This window comes from Fundulus heteroclitus, chromosome 19, assembly GCF_011125445.2.
Source record: "Fundulus heteroclitus isolate FHET01 chromosome 19, MU-UCD_Fhet_4.1, whole genome shotgun sequence".
NCBI lineage: Eukaryota > Metazoa > Chordata > Actinopteri > Cyprinodontiformes > Fundulidae > Fundulus > Fundulus heteroclitus.
The window spans coordinates 33,151,774-33,166,214 of record NC_046379.1 but is presented as its reverse complement, the minus strand read 5'-3'; the positions used below and the strand labels follow the sequence as shown (position 1 = coordinate 33,166,214).

Sequence of the window (14,441 nt, the reverse complement as noted above, 5' to 3'; positions counted from 1 at the left end):
GCCGTGGATATTGACCCTGTGGAGCTCCCGACGGACAGTTTTGGTGGAAACAGGAGAGTTGAGGTGCACATTTAATTCTGCCGAGATTTGGGGAGCCGTGGTTTTATGTTTTTTGGATACAATCCGGGTTAGTACCCGAACATCCCTTTCAGACAGCTTCCTCTTGCGTCCACAGTTAATCCTGTTGGATGTGGTTCGTCCTTCTTGGTGGTATGCTGACATTACCCTGAATACCATGGCTCACAAAGACTTGCTGTCTTGGTCACAGATGTGCCAGCAATACATGTACCAACAATTTGTCCTCTTTGGAACTCTGGTATGTCACCCATAATGTTGTGTGCATTGCAATATTTTGAGCAAAACTGTGCTCTTACCCTGCTAATTGGAGCCTCACACTCTGCTCTTATTGGTTCAATGTGCAGTTAATGAACATTGGCCACCAGGCTGGTCCAATTTAGCCATGAAACCTCCCACACTAAAATGAGAGGTGTTCAGTTTCATTGTCCAACCCCTGTAGTTTGCTTACAGAGGCCATCACACACTTAGATTGCGCCACAATTGTTGCATCAGGCACGTATCTCCACACAGAGCCCCCAAATTTAAAAGAATGCCTGTTTTTTATGATAATGATGGGTGAAGAAATTTCTTTTGTTGTTGACTCGGGTGCAACTCAGTCTGTTTTGTCTGTTAAATGTACTAAGGAGCAGCCAAAGCTCAGTTGCTGTTATGTTCATTCTGTCTCTACTTCAAGTGAAAGAGTTAGGGAAAGTTTGTCTGTTACTTTAAAGTGTTCTACTCCACAGGGAGTGCAGCTGAAGCATTTTTTGTCTCCTTTGTCCTTTAAATCTTATGGGTAGATATTTTTGATATGCAGATTGAATATCACTATCACTTCAACCTCTGATGGACTGACAGGTCATACTCAGGACTTTACTGCAGTACATTGGGACTCCAGATTAACCCTGGTATGCATACAAATGGAAGCTTCCAGCTGGTCCTCTGCCTCATCATTTATTCTCATTAGCAGTAAGTGCTATGAAACCTGACAGTGACATAATGACTCAGATGACTTACATTGTACTTCACATGTGTCTGATAGACCTGACTGACTGCTGGAACTGTTCTCATTTAATACGTTGATGATTTGTTAATCATACTGCCCCCACCTCCCCTTCTTCTCCACAAACCCCAGATGTTTCTTTTCTGGAATTTTCTCACAACATGAACAAAGTATTTAAGATTGGCCTAGAGCTGACATCCTCTCTACATAGCCATTCTGACAACCACAGCTCTGTGACTAAATCAGCATCTTCTAAAAGCCTCAGAGCCCCAGATCCTCCCCTCAACGTATCAGGCAACATTCCTGTGTTCAGGACCTTCAGATAACTTCTCTGTAATACACACAGGGCCCTGGCAGCACGTTTATCAGACATGACAGTTTCCAGCATCAGCTTGGGCCTTTTTTTGGAGATTATGGAATATCTGTGTGTCATGTTTTTAGATGAACCCGAACGTAACCACACACAGAGTACAGTTTTAAAGAGAGTTTATTGAAGATGATGAATTGTGGAGGATGATGACCAGAGTTCAGACCAGGCTGGAGCTTTAAATGGCTGGAGCTGGCAAGCAGAACGGAGCCGGAGCAAGGAGGTAGCAAAACTAACAGCACGGCAGAATGAAGACTTGGAAACCAGAGCTTGACCAGCGGCACGGCAAAATGGAGACTAGGAACCAGAACCACAGCAGGATTAACGGTACAACTGGGTGAATACTTGCAGGACTGGAGAGAGTGAGCAGGACCAGAACCACAGCAGGCAGGCAGAGATGAAGGGAACATGGGCTGGACAAGAACAAGATGAGGTGAGCAGCAATGAGCAGAATCAACAGGAGTAAACAGAACGATCCGACAGGGAAGAGCTAACTGAGGGAGGTTTAAATAGTAGTGATGACAGGTGGAAAGAGTCCTGGCTTTATTAGTGGCTGACAGGTGTAGATTATTAGTGGAGCATGGGATCTGGAGCAGTATGGGAGGCTGAGAGTGCCCTGAAATGTCCATGGTGCAACAGGCAAAGCTGCACCATGACATCACCCCACCCCCCTTGAGGCCAGCTTCCAGACGGCCAAGAAAAACAACACATCAAAAAACAACCCACCCATGGTGGGTGGAGGGAGATACTGGACGGTGGGCAATAGTCCAAAAAACAAAAGAAACAAAAACACAAATCTACCCCAACAGGGCGAGCAAAGGAAGGCATGGGACGGAAAGGCCCTTGGTCGGCGACTAGTCAAAAGTCAAGTCAAAAACAGCCAAGTCAAAGATGGGCATCGTGGCGGGCGACCCTGACGAGGCAGAGTCAGATTGGGGCGTCGCGGAGGGCGACACGAACGTGGCAGAGTCAGAGACGGGCGTTGCGGCGGGCGTTGCGGCAGTTTCATGATACATCAAGCTTAGAGACTGGTTAATATACAGCAGGTCAAAAAAGGCCATACTTTGGCTGCCGTGCTTGCTGTTCTCTTATGAAGAAAAGATGAACTAGTGCACTTAATGCAATAGATGGGTTGAAAATATCCTGTATAAATAACAGAGATTTCCAGGGCATGAAGAATACAATTGTGTGTGTGTGTGTGGTGGCGGCAGGTGTAGAGGGCGTTGTCCCGGGCCCTAGCAAAGCTGTCAGCTGGCCTGACCAGGCCGGTAACAGGGCAGCTTGATCCACAGATGCCACTCCAGAGACACAGTAGGATTTTTAGGGTTCCAAGACCGTAGTGCAGGCGAACAGCTATGCCGTTCATTTGCTCTGTGAGCAGAGAACACTATTGTTTTTCGTGTTACCTATTGAATCAGGTATCCAAGTACAGAATGTACTCAAACTCAGAAATTCAGACCCCTCAACAACTAGGGGGCGCTATAACAAAGGACAATGCGTTTTGGCCTATAACCACCAAACTACTGGTCCCACACTCAAAAACTTCACATCACTTTGTTTATTGGATGATTCTGCAAAATAAAGGGAATTGGCACACCCTTCATTTCCCAGCTAGTTTTCGCGCTACATGGCTACAAAGGTTAAACCTTTCTTGTTAAACTCCTCCTACATTTTTTATGCAATCCGCGCAAAACTCCATATATAACCATGTAATGGACAAATCACTAGGGGGCGCTGTGATGTCAAGGAATCTACTACGTAAGAATGGCTGATTGGATTTTTACAAAACCTTCTTCATCCCCTTCCAGTCATAGCCCTTAACTAAAGTATTACATATAGTAATGATTTAAACAAGGGCCTATTTCCAAAAGTGTGAAAAAAACCTTGAACTTCAGAAAATTACCAAAAATCAATTTTGTGGTGTAACGATCTCAGATTTTCAGGATGTATTCCTTGAATAAGGTGTAACAATTCTCTCACAGCATGTATTGAGATTTTTGAAAGTCCCACACTCTGAATTTTTGGAAGTTTGTGAAATGCAAAAATCAATGTATTTTCCACAAATATTTTTCAATCCCAATAAAAGTGGCCACTATTTGTAAAGCACATTCAGTTTGGTAAAAATCCAGGCGATTTTTAACTATTTAAAAGACATTGAAATTCACATGTGAAAGACTATAAAGTTTAATTTTTTTTTTCTCTGACATTTTTTTCAATGGGCATTTTAAAAAAATCACACAGTTAGATAAAGCACTCTTTGAGATCCATGAATATTTTCAGAATCTTAGATCAAACTGTTGATTTTTAACGAATTTATGAATTTTATGATCTGTTCACAGCTCTCACAATCCAGAGCTCTGACTATCCAGAGTGTACAGGGCGGCCATTTTGCCCATATTTGGGCACATCACAGGATGTGACGTCACATCTCGTGCTGTTTCATAGCGGAGCAGAGAATTAAAGAGGGAGGCATTGGAATCTGAAATCAGTAATGCTCAAATTAATAAAGTATTGTAGCAGCGTTTTTTGATATAGAAAATGCATATGATATGTTGTGGAAAGAAGGTTTATTAATTAAAATTATAAAGATGGGTATTACAGGTAGGATGTGTCAGTGGATCAAAGATTTTCTAACTAAAAGACAAATACATGTTCAAATAGGTAATTATCATTCTGAGAAAAATATTGTTGAAAATGGTACTCCACAGGGAAGTATAATAAGTCCTTTATTATTTTCGATAATGATAGATGATGTGTTTTTTTGCAACTACCAAGAAGTATGCTTGAGATTCAGACTTTCAAAATATAGATAATGGAATGGGTTTTTTTGCTGATGATGGAGCTAAGTGGAAGAGAGGAAGGAATTTGGAGTTTATTACTAAAAAGATGCAAGAAGCTATTTCTTGAAGCTATTGAAGAATGGTCATTAAAATGGGGATTTAAATTCTCAGTGGATAAGACTAAAACAATGTTCTTTTCAAGGAAGAAAAATAATGATGTTAAATTAAAATTATAAAATCAAGAAATAGAAAGAGTGAAACAATTTAAATTTTTAGGGGTTTGGTTTGACGAAAGAATAACATGGAATATACACATTCAGAGTCTTAGACAAATGCAAGAAAGTAATAAATATTATGACATGCCTAATTGGTAGGGAGTGGGGAGCAGATAGAATAGCACTAAAGAATATATAAACAGGATTAATTAGATCGGTGATTATGGAAGTATTGTTTATAATTCAGCAGCAGAGACAAATCTACAAAAATTAGATTGGATTCAGTATCAAGCATTGATTATGTACAGGAGCAATTAAAACTACTCCAACAGCAGCATTATTAGTAGAAATGGGAGAAATGCCACCTGCATTTAGAAGAGAGCAATTAATATTAAATTATTGGGCTAATTTAAAAGGTCATAGAAAGGATCATCCAACTCTGCAGGTAATAAAACCCTGATGGGAAAAAGAAGTAAAAGATATTAGAAGTTTTAGTTGGACTGTGCAGGAAAAAATAACAGAATTCAAAATAGATCAGATTAGTATAAGTCAAACAGTTCCATTATCAGTTATACAACCATGGATAATTCCAGATGCTAGAGTAGGTTTTACTTTGTTGAAAAGAAGAAAGGATAAGGAATTTATATTACACTCCTATATAGTACAGGAATATATTAATAAATATTATACTTATGTAAAAATGTATACAGATGCCTCTAAAAATATAACAAATCAAATAGGAGTAGCCTTTATCGTACCAGAAATAAGTACGATAAAGAATAAGTGATGGACTTTCAGTTTATACAGGAGAAATGATTGCAATATTATTAGCTGTTCAATGGGTTGAAGAAGTTAAGCCACTAAGATCAGTCATATGTTCAGATTTTAGTTCATCCTTAATTAGTTTGCAGTATAATCACTCAGAAAGCAGGCCAGATATTTTAATAGAAATTCAACAGACACTATATAGAATAGATATGATGGGTTTAATTACAAATTTTGTTTGGATACCGGCACATTATGGAATTAAAGGAAATGAACAAGTAGATAAGGCTGCAAAAGAAGCTAGAGTCATCTCTAATCAGGCCCACCACCGTCGTGCTGTCTGAAAACTTTACGATGTGATTGGTGGTGAACCTGGGGACACAGTTGTCGATTGGCTCGCGGACTTCCTGTTTGCGGTAAGGCGTATTGTGTCACTTCCTGTTGTTGCTGTGTGAACGACGGAGCTTTGCTCCAGGCTCTCTCGCTTTTTATCTTTAAACCTCTTTGCTGTAACATCTGTTTCCAAACATAAGCACTTTTAAAACATTGTCTGTGGCTGCTCATCACGTTTGGGAACTCCTCGTGTTTCACATGGTTTGTTCTTTGGCGTGATAATAGGGCGCTAGCCTAGCTTTAGCCTAGCGTTAGCCTAGCGCTAGCCAAGCCTTAGCCTCATAATGGCTTCTCCGTCTCTGACTAAGTCTCCTATCGGCTGCTCTCTGTGTCAGATGTTCAGTTATTCCTCTGCCTCCTTTAGTGATAATGGTACATATAATAAATGTAGTGTTTTTGTAGCTTTGGAGGCGAGGGTGTCAGAATTGGAGACCCGGCTACAAGAGGACTACGTTAGTATAAATGAGTCAACCCCCTCCAGTTATTCAAATTTCCACATTCCCAGATCTGTGGGAAGAGGAGGAGGAGTGGCAACTATCTTTCAGTCTGATTTATTAATTAGTCCCAGGCCAACTAATAATTACAGTTCTTTTGAACGTTTAACCCTCAGTTTCCCTCATCCAAACTGCAAAGCAATAAAACCTCTTCTGTTTGTTGTTTTGTATCGTCCACCAGGCCCTTACACTCAGTTTTTGGATGAGTTGTCAGATTTCTTATCTGATTTGGTGTTAAATACTGATAAGGTTATTATAGTGGGTGATTTTAACATTCATGTTAACACTGAATGTGATAACCTTAGTGTAGCCTTTAACACTATCCTAGATTCAATTGGTTTTGCTCAAAATGTGCATGAACCGACGCACTCTCGGCTCCATACTTTAGACCTTGTTCTGACATATGGCATTGATTGTGAAGAATTAACAGTATTCTCTCACAACCCTGTCCTGTCTGATCATTTTTTTAATAACATTTGAGTTTAATCTAACTGAGTTCTCCACCCCCAAAAGAGGGTTCCATTATAGTAGATTTTTATCGGATAATGCTGTATCAAAACTTAAAGAGTCTGTCCCCTTTTTAATATCCTCAGTATTGCAGAAATGCCCTGTAGATGGCAGCATTGCTGTTTCTTCCCATTCACAAATCGATACCTTTGCTAACAATGTGACTTCCTCATTGCGTTCTGCATTAGACAATGTAGCTCCCTTGAAAAAGAAGGTGATTATTCACAGGAAGCTGGCTCCTTGGTTTAATTCAGAGCTGCGTTCCTTGAAGCACAATGTTAGGAAATTGGAGAGAAAATGGCGCTCTACACACCAAGAGGAATCCTACTTAATCTGGAGGGACAGACTATTGTTGTATAACAAGACCCTCCGCAGAGTTAGAGCAGCATATTTTTCATCATTAATTGAAGAGAATAAAAATAATCCTAGATTTCTCTTTAGTACAGTTGCCAAACTTACCCAGAGCCACAGCTCTGTTGATCCATCCATTCCCTTAGCTCTTAGTAGTAATGATTTTATGGGATTCTTCATAAATAAAATTGATGCCATTAAAAATAAAATAATTGGCATCCTCCCAAACATGATTACCTCGTCCTCAGTAAGTGAGGCAGCATTGGAGGAATCTTTAGAATCTGTGCAGTGTTTGAACTGTTTAGAAGCAGTAGAGCTTTCTGAGCTATCTAAAATTTTAGCTTCATCTAAACCTTCTACCTGTATGTTAGACCCAATCCCAACCAAGTTGTTTAAGGACATATTCCCTTTGATCAGTGGCACTATTTTAGACATGATTAATCTATCCTTAGTAAATGGATATGTACCACAGGTTTTGAAAGTAGCTGTTATTAAACCTTTACTTAAGAAAACTTCTCTTGATCAAGATGAGTTAGTAAATTACAGACCTATATCTAATCTTCTTTTCTTATCTAAAATTCTTGAGAAAGTAGTTGCTAATCAACTTTGTGAACATTTACAAAGTAATGACCTACTTGAGGAGTTTCAGTCAGGCTTCAGAGCTCATCATAGCACTGAAACAGCTCTGGTGAAGGTCACTAATGATATTCTCATGGCCTCAGATAATGGACTTGTGTCTATACTTGTCCTGTTAGATCTCAGTGCTGCGTTTGATACAGTTGATCACAATATTCTCCTACAAAGACTTGAACATACTGTAGGGATTAAGGGGAAAGCATTAGGCTGGTTTAAATCTTATCTGTCAGACAGATTCCAATTTGTTCATGTTAATAATAAATCTTCCTCAAACTCTAGGGTCACTTGTGGAGTACCACAGGGTTCAGTCCTTGGACCAATTCTCTTTACTATATATATGCTTCCGATAGGCAAAATTATCAGACAGCATGGGATTAATTTCCACTGTTATGCTGATGATACTCAGCTATATTTATCCATAAATCCTGATGAATCCAATCAATTACTTCGACTGCAGTCATGTCTTGATGACATCAAAAGCTGGATGACTTTAAATTTCCTGCATTTAAATTCTGACAAGACCGAAGTTGTAATCTTTGGGCCAGAGTCCTCAAAAAATAAACTTCTTAACCAATCACTTAATCTGGGTGGCATTAACCTGGCCTCTGGTAATAAAGTAAAAAATCTTGGTGTTATTTTTGACCAGGACATGTCATTTAAATCCCATATTAAACAGGTTTCCAGAGTTTCCTTTTTTCACCTCCGGAATATCGCCAAAATTAGAAACATTCTGTCCAGGAGTGATGCTGAAAAACTGGTCCATGCATTTGTTACTTCAAGGCTGGACTATTGTAATTCTTTACTATCAGGAAGTCCACAAAATGCAGTTCAAAGCCTTCAGCTGATCCAAAATGCTGCAGCAAGAGTTCTGATGAAAATCAACAAGAGGGATCATATTTCTCCAATTTTAGCTTCCCTTCATTGGCTTCCTGTTAAATCAAGAATAGAATTTAAAATTCTTCTTCTAACTTATAAAGCCCTTAATAATCAAGCTCCATCATATATCAGAGCTCTGATTACCCCGTATGTTCCTAACAGAGCACTTTGCTCTCAGACTGCAGGTGTGCTGGTGGTTCCTAGAGTCTCTAAAAGGAGAATGGGAGGCAGATCCTTTAGCTATCAGGCTCCTCTCCTGTGGAACCAACTCCCAGTTTTGGTCCGTGAGGCAGACACCCTGTCTACTTTTAAGACTAGGCTTAAAACTTTTCTTTTTGACAAAAATTATAACTAGATGCTCATGTTACTCTCAGCTACCTTTATAGTTTTACTGCTATAGGCTTAGGCTACTGGAGTATATCAGGATCTAATTTTCTCACTCTATTTGAGTTCTACTGTTCTTCAATTATGCATTATGTGTTGTCATTTCTGCTTTAACTTTCTGTTCTCTCTCTTTTCTCTTCATAGTAGGTACACCTGGTCTGGCGTTCTGTTAACTGTGACATCATCCAGAGAAGACGGCTCACACGCTACTACCATCTAATGTAGAACAGATTACTAGATCAATGTGTGCTTCTGTGCTTTTTTGTTTCTCTTGTTGTGTCTCTGTTCTGTCTTCTGTAACCCCCAGTCGGTCGAGGCAGATGACCGTTCATACTGAGCCCGGTTCTGCCGGAGGTTTTTCCTTCCCGCTAATGGGTGGTTTTTCTTCCCACTGTCGCTTCATGCTTGCTCAGTATGAGGGATTGCAGCAAAGCCATGTACAATGCAGATGACTCTTCCTGTGGCTCTACGCTTCCCCAGGAGTGAATGCTGCTCTTCGGGACTTTGATGCAATCAACTGGTTTCCTTATATAGGACATTTTTGACCAATCTGTATAATATGATTGAACTTGACTTTGTAAAGTGCCTTGAGATGACATGTTTCATGATTTGGCGCTATATAAATAAAATTGAATTGAAATTGAATTGAATTGAAGTTGTGTGTCATCAGGGTGAACAGCAGGGGGCTCAGGAAACAGCCCTGAGGAAAGCCCTTGCTGAGGGTGATGACATCAGAGGTATTCTGTCCAACCCGGACCAACTGAGGTCTGTTGGTGATGAAGTCTAGCAGCCAGTTGCGAAGAGGTGTGCTGAAGCCCAGATGTTCCAGTTTTTCCACCAGATGCTGTAGGATGATGGTGTTGAACGCTGAACTGAAGTCCAGGTTCATGCTCAAGGGGGCGGAGTGTGTGTTGGCTTGGAACCCATTAATAACTGCTATCAGTTCTAGTTAGGGTTCCAAGCCCGCAGCGCAGGCGAACGGCTATGCCGTTCGTCTGCTCTGCGAGCAGAGAACCCTATTGTTTTTCGTGTGTTTTTAAATTATTAGGGTTCCAAGCCCGCAGCGCAGGCGAACGGCTATGCCGTTCGTCTGCTCTGCGAGCAGAGAACCCTATTGTTTTTCGTGTGTTTTTAAATTATTAGGGTTCCAAGCCCGCAGCGCAGGCGAACGGCTATGCCGTTCGTCTGCTCTGTGAGCAGAGAACCCTATTGTTTTTCTAGTGTTTTTAAATTATTTATTAGGGTTCCAAGCCCGCAGCGCAGGCGAACGGCTATGCCGTTCGTCTGCTCTGTGAGCAGAGAACCCTATTGTTTTTCGTGTGTTTTTAAATTATTTAGTATTACGGGTAATTATTATTCTCCGCTAAAACGCGTTGGGCGGCCCATGCGGATTTGTAACGAATCAATTGGATCAGGTATCCAAGTACAGAATGTGCACCGCTACTCAAACCCAGAAATTCAGACCCCTCAACAACTAGGGGGCGCTATAACAACGGACAATGCGTTTACGCCTGTAACCACCAAACTACTGGTCCCACACTCAAAAACTTGATGGCACTTTGTTTATTGGATGATTCTGCAAAATAAAGTGAATTGGCACACCCTTCGTTTCCCAGCTAGTTTTCGCGCTACATGGCTACAAAGGTTAAACCTTTCTTGTTAAACTCCTCCTACATATTTTGTGCAATCCGCACAAAACTCCATATATAACCATATAATGGACAAATAAAAAAAGTTATCGCGGCGGATTTTTGAATTTTGACTTTTTCGAAAAGTAACGCTAAAATAAGTGATTGTTAGCTAGCTAGCTCTAAATGTAATTGCTGATTATTCTAAAACTATAACAGATTTTGACATGTCCTTCATAACACATAGTCCAAATAAGATTTTGCACATGTGACCCGCGTTTGAGGATCGTCCATCACTAGGGGGCGCTGTGATGTCAAGAAATCTACTACGCAAGAATGGCTGATCGGATTTTTACAAAACCTTCTTCATTCCCTTCCAGACATTGCCCTTAACTAAAGTATTAAATATGGTATTTATTGAAACAAGTGGGCGGGGCCTATTTCCAAAAGTGTGGAAAAAAACTTGAAAACTTCAAAAATTCACCTAAAATCACTTGTGTGGTGTAACAAGCTCAGATTTTCAGGATGTATTCCTTGAATAAGGTGCAACAATTCTCTCACTGCATGTATTCCAGTGTTTGAAAGTGCCACACTCTGTTTTTTTCAAAGTTTGTAAAATGGAGAAATCAATGTATTTTCCACAAATATTGGTCAATCCCAATAAAAATGGCCTCTATCTGTAAAGCACAGCCAGAATAAACATGTCTTTCAGTTTGGTAAAAATCCAGGCGATTTTGAACAATTTACAAGACTTTAAAAATTAATGATACAAGATTATAAAGTTGAATATTTTTTTCTCTGAATCCATTTTTTTAATGACCATCAAAAAGATCGTGTGGTTAGATAAAACACTCTTGGACATTCATGAATATTTTCAGAATTTTAGAGCAAACCGTTGATTTTTAACAAATTTATGAAGATTGTGATCAGTTCACAGCTCTCATCATCCAGAGCTCTGCCATCCAGAACTGTGAACAGGGCGGCCATTATGCCCATATTTGGGCACATCACCGGAAGTGACGTCACATCCTGTGTTTTTTCTAAGCGGAGCAGAGACTTGAAGAGGAAGGATAGCTTTTAAGGTTTTCTAAAGAACACATAATTTAAAAAATTTAATTGAATATAAAAAAGATCAAGCAGAAGCAAGGAAAGTTATTTAGAAGACAAAATGGAGAGATTATTGTGATTCAATAGGCAGAACAACCCCTATAGCTTAGGTATGGGGAATGATTAAGAAAATGAAGGAAAATAGACCAGAGAAAACATATCCAGTTCTAAAACATGAAGATGGAACAGCAGTAACAAATGAAGAAAAACTAGAAGTAATGGCAAGAACATTTGCAAAGATCCATAGTTCAGATAATTTACCAGAAACGGGAAAATTTAGGAGAGAGCAGACAAGAAGGATAAATGATTTTATTTTAGAAGGTGAAACAACTCCAGGAAATGTCATGGATGTTTATTTTTCTATGCAAGAAATGAAGAGAGTGATATTTAGATCAGAATTAACAGCACCAGCAAAAGATCAGATATGCTATATTATGTTAAAAACAGCAGAAGCTGTGAGCAACGCTGTGTGGTGCATTCACAGTGCATGGGAAAATTCAATACTCAAGAAGAAACATGTTTTTGTTCAATCAATTTTAAAAAGTTATATATATATATATATATATATATATATATATATATATATATACTTTTTTTTATTGATTGAAGAAAATCACGTTTTTTGTTGAGTACTGAATTGTCCCATGAACTCTGAATGCACCACAGCTGAACGTAGTTGCTTCTTCCTGGCTGCTCAGAGCTAGCGTGTTCTTCAGGCACAAGATGTGGGAAACCTGTTAAGCAAGACAACAAAGTTTTTTGTTGAAACATAATCCTGGTGAGTGCTTTTTTTTTTAGATGTAAACAGTTTATCAATGTTCACGGTTAGACTCTGAGCTGAGGAAATCCTCAGGATTGAGTGAAGGTGATGTGTGATGTTTTGATTAGCTTTATTAAAGAGAAAACTTGGTTTTCTCCCTTTAACGATCCCACACACCTGAAATCGGTTGTCTAAGAGGCGCAGCGCGCTGATTGCGCTCCGCAATTACTGTGCGCAGTTGTCTGCAGAGGCCATCTGCCCGCGCCTGATAAGACATAGTATTAATGACACATCCACAGATGTGCAAATTTCTTTAAAAGGCAGTGTCATAATTTACAAAAAAAAATGTTTGAAGTGCAGTTGTCTTGTAACCCTTGTTTTTAAAGTTGCTTCTTTTTAAGGTTATCTTAAGTATTTTGCAACTATTGTTGTTTAGATTTGATAAATATTCATTTGCAGGGTAATTTAAAGCAGTGTATGGTGTGCAATTATATGAAATGGTTAAGGTTTTTTTTAGATTTTGTAAATTCAATTCAATTCAATTTTATTTATATAGCGCCAAATCATGAAACATGTCATCTCAAGGCACTTTACAAAGTCAAGTTAAATCAAATTATACAGATTGGGTCAGATTATACAGATTGGTCAAAAATGTCCTATATAAGGAAACCAGTTGATGGCATCAAAGTCCCGACAAGCAGCATTCACTCCTGGGGAAGCGTAGAGCTACAGGGAGAGTCGTCTGTATTGTACATGGCTTTGCTGCAATCCCTCATACTGAGCAAGCATGAAGCGACAGTGGGAAGAAAAACCACCCATTAGCGGGAAGGAAAAACCTCCGTCAGAACCGGGCTCAGTATGAACGGTCATCTGCCTCGACCGACTGGGGGTTACAGAAGACACAACAAGAGAGACAAAAAAGCACAGAAGCACACATTGATCCAGTAATCTGTTCTACATTAGATGGTAATAGCGTGTGAGCCGTCTTCTCTGGATTATGTCACAGTTAACATAACGCCAGACCCGGTGTACCTACTATGAAGATAAAAGAGAGAGAACAGAAAGTTAAAGCAGAAATGACAACACATAATGCATAATTGAAGAACAGTAGAACTCAATAGAGTGAGAAAATTAGATCCTGATATGCTCCAGTAGCCTAAGCCTATAGCAGTAAAACTATAAAGGTAGCTGAGAGTAACATGAGCCACTCTAGTTATAATTTTTGTCAAAAAGAAAAGTTTTAAGCCTAGTCTTAAAAGTAGACAGGGTGTCTGCCTCACGGACCAAAACTGGGAGTTGGTTCCACAGGAGAGGAGCCTGATAGCTGAAGTATCTGCCTCCCATTCTACTTTTAGAGACTCTAGGAACCACCAGCAGACTTGCAGTCTGAGAGCGAAGTGCTCTGTTAGGAACATACGGGGTAATCAGAGCTCTGATATATGATGGAGTTTGATTATTAAGGGCTTTATACGTTAGAAGAAGAATTTTAAATTCTATTCTTGATTTAACAGGAAGCCAATGAAGGGAAGCTAAAATTGGTGAAATATGATCCCTCTTGTTGATTTTCATCAGAACTCTTGCTGCAGCATTTGGATCAGCTGAAGACTTTGAACTGCATTTTGTGGACTTCCTGATAGTAAAGAATCACAATAGTCCAGCCTTGAAGTAACAAATGCAAGGACTAGTTTTTCAGCATCACCCCTTGACAGAATGTTTCTAATTTTGGCAATATTACTGAGGTGAAAAAAGGAAAATCTGGAAACCTGTTTAATATGGGATTTAAATGACATGTCTTGGTCAAAAATAATAACACCAATATTTTTTACTTTATTACCAGAGGACAAGTTAATGCCATACAGATTAAGTGATTGATGAAGAAGTTTATTTTTTGAGGACTGTGGTCCAAAGATTACAACTTCTGTCTTCTCAGAATTTAAGTGCAGGAAATTTAAATTCGTCCAGCTTTTGATGTCATCAAGACATGACTGGAGTCAAAGTAATTGTTTGGATTCATCAGGATTTATGGATAAATATAGCTGAGTGTCATCAGCATAACAGTGGAAATTAATCCCATGCTGTTTGATAATTTTGCCAATTGGAAGCATATATATAGTAAAG

At 39.4% G+C, this 14,441-nt stretch overlaps 1 protein-coding gene across 3 annotated transcripts in view; it reads left to right on the top strand.

The window, feature by feature from the left end:
• The first annotated feature begins 412 nt into the window (after positions 1-412).
• The window catches only part of LOC118566987, a 35,928-nt gene continuing 21,899 nt past the window's right edge, over positions 413-14,441 (top strand). For 2 of the 3 annotated variants that reach the window (XM_036150894.1, XM_036150893.1), the window contains exon 1: positions 413-1,860. The gene's annotated coding sequence lies outside the window, so the exon portion shown is untranslated. The remainder of the gene's footprint in view (positions 1,861-14,441) is intronic. The other variant, XR_004933422.1, reaches the window with a different exon arrangement.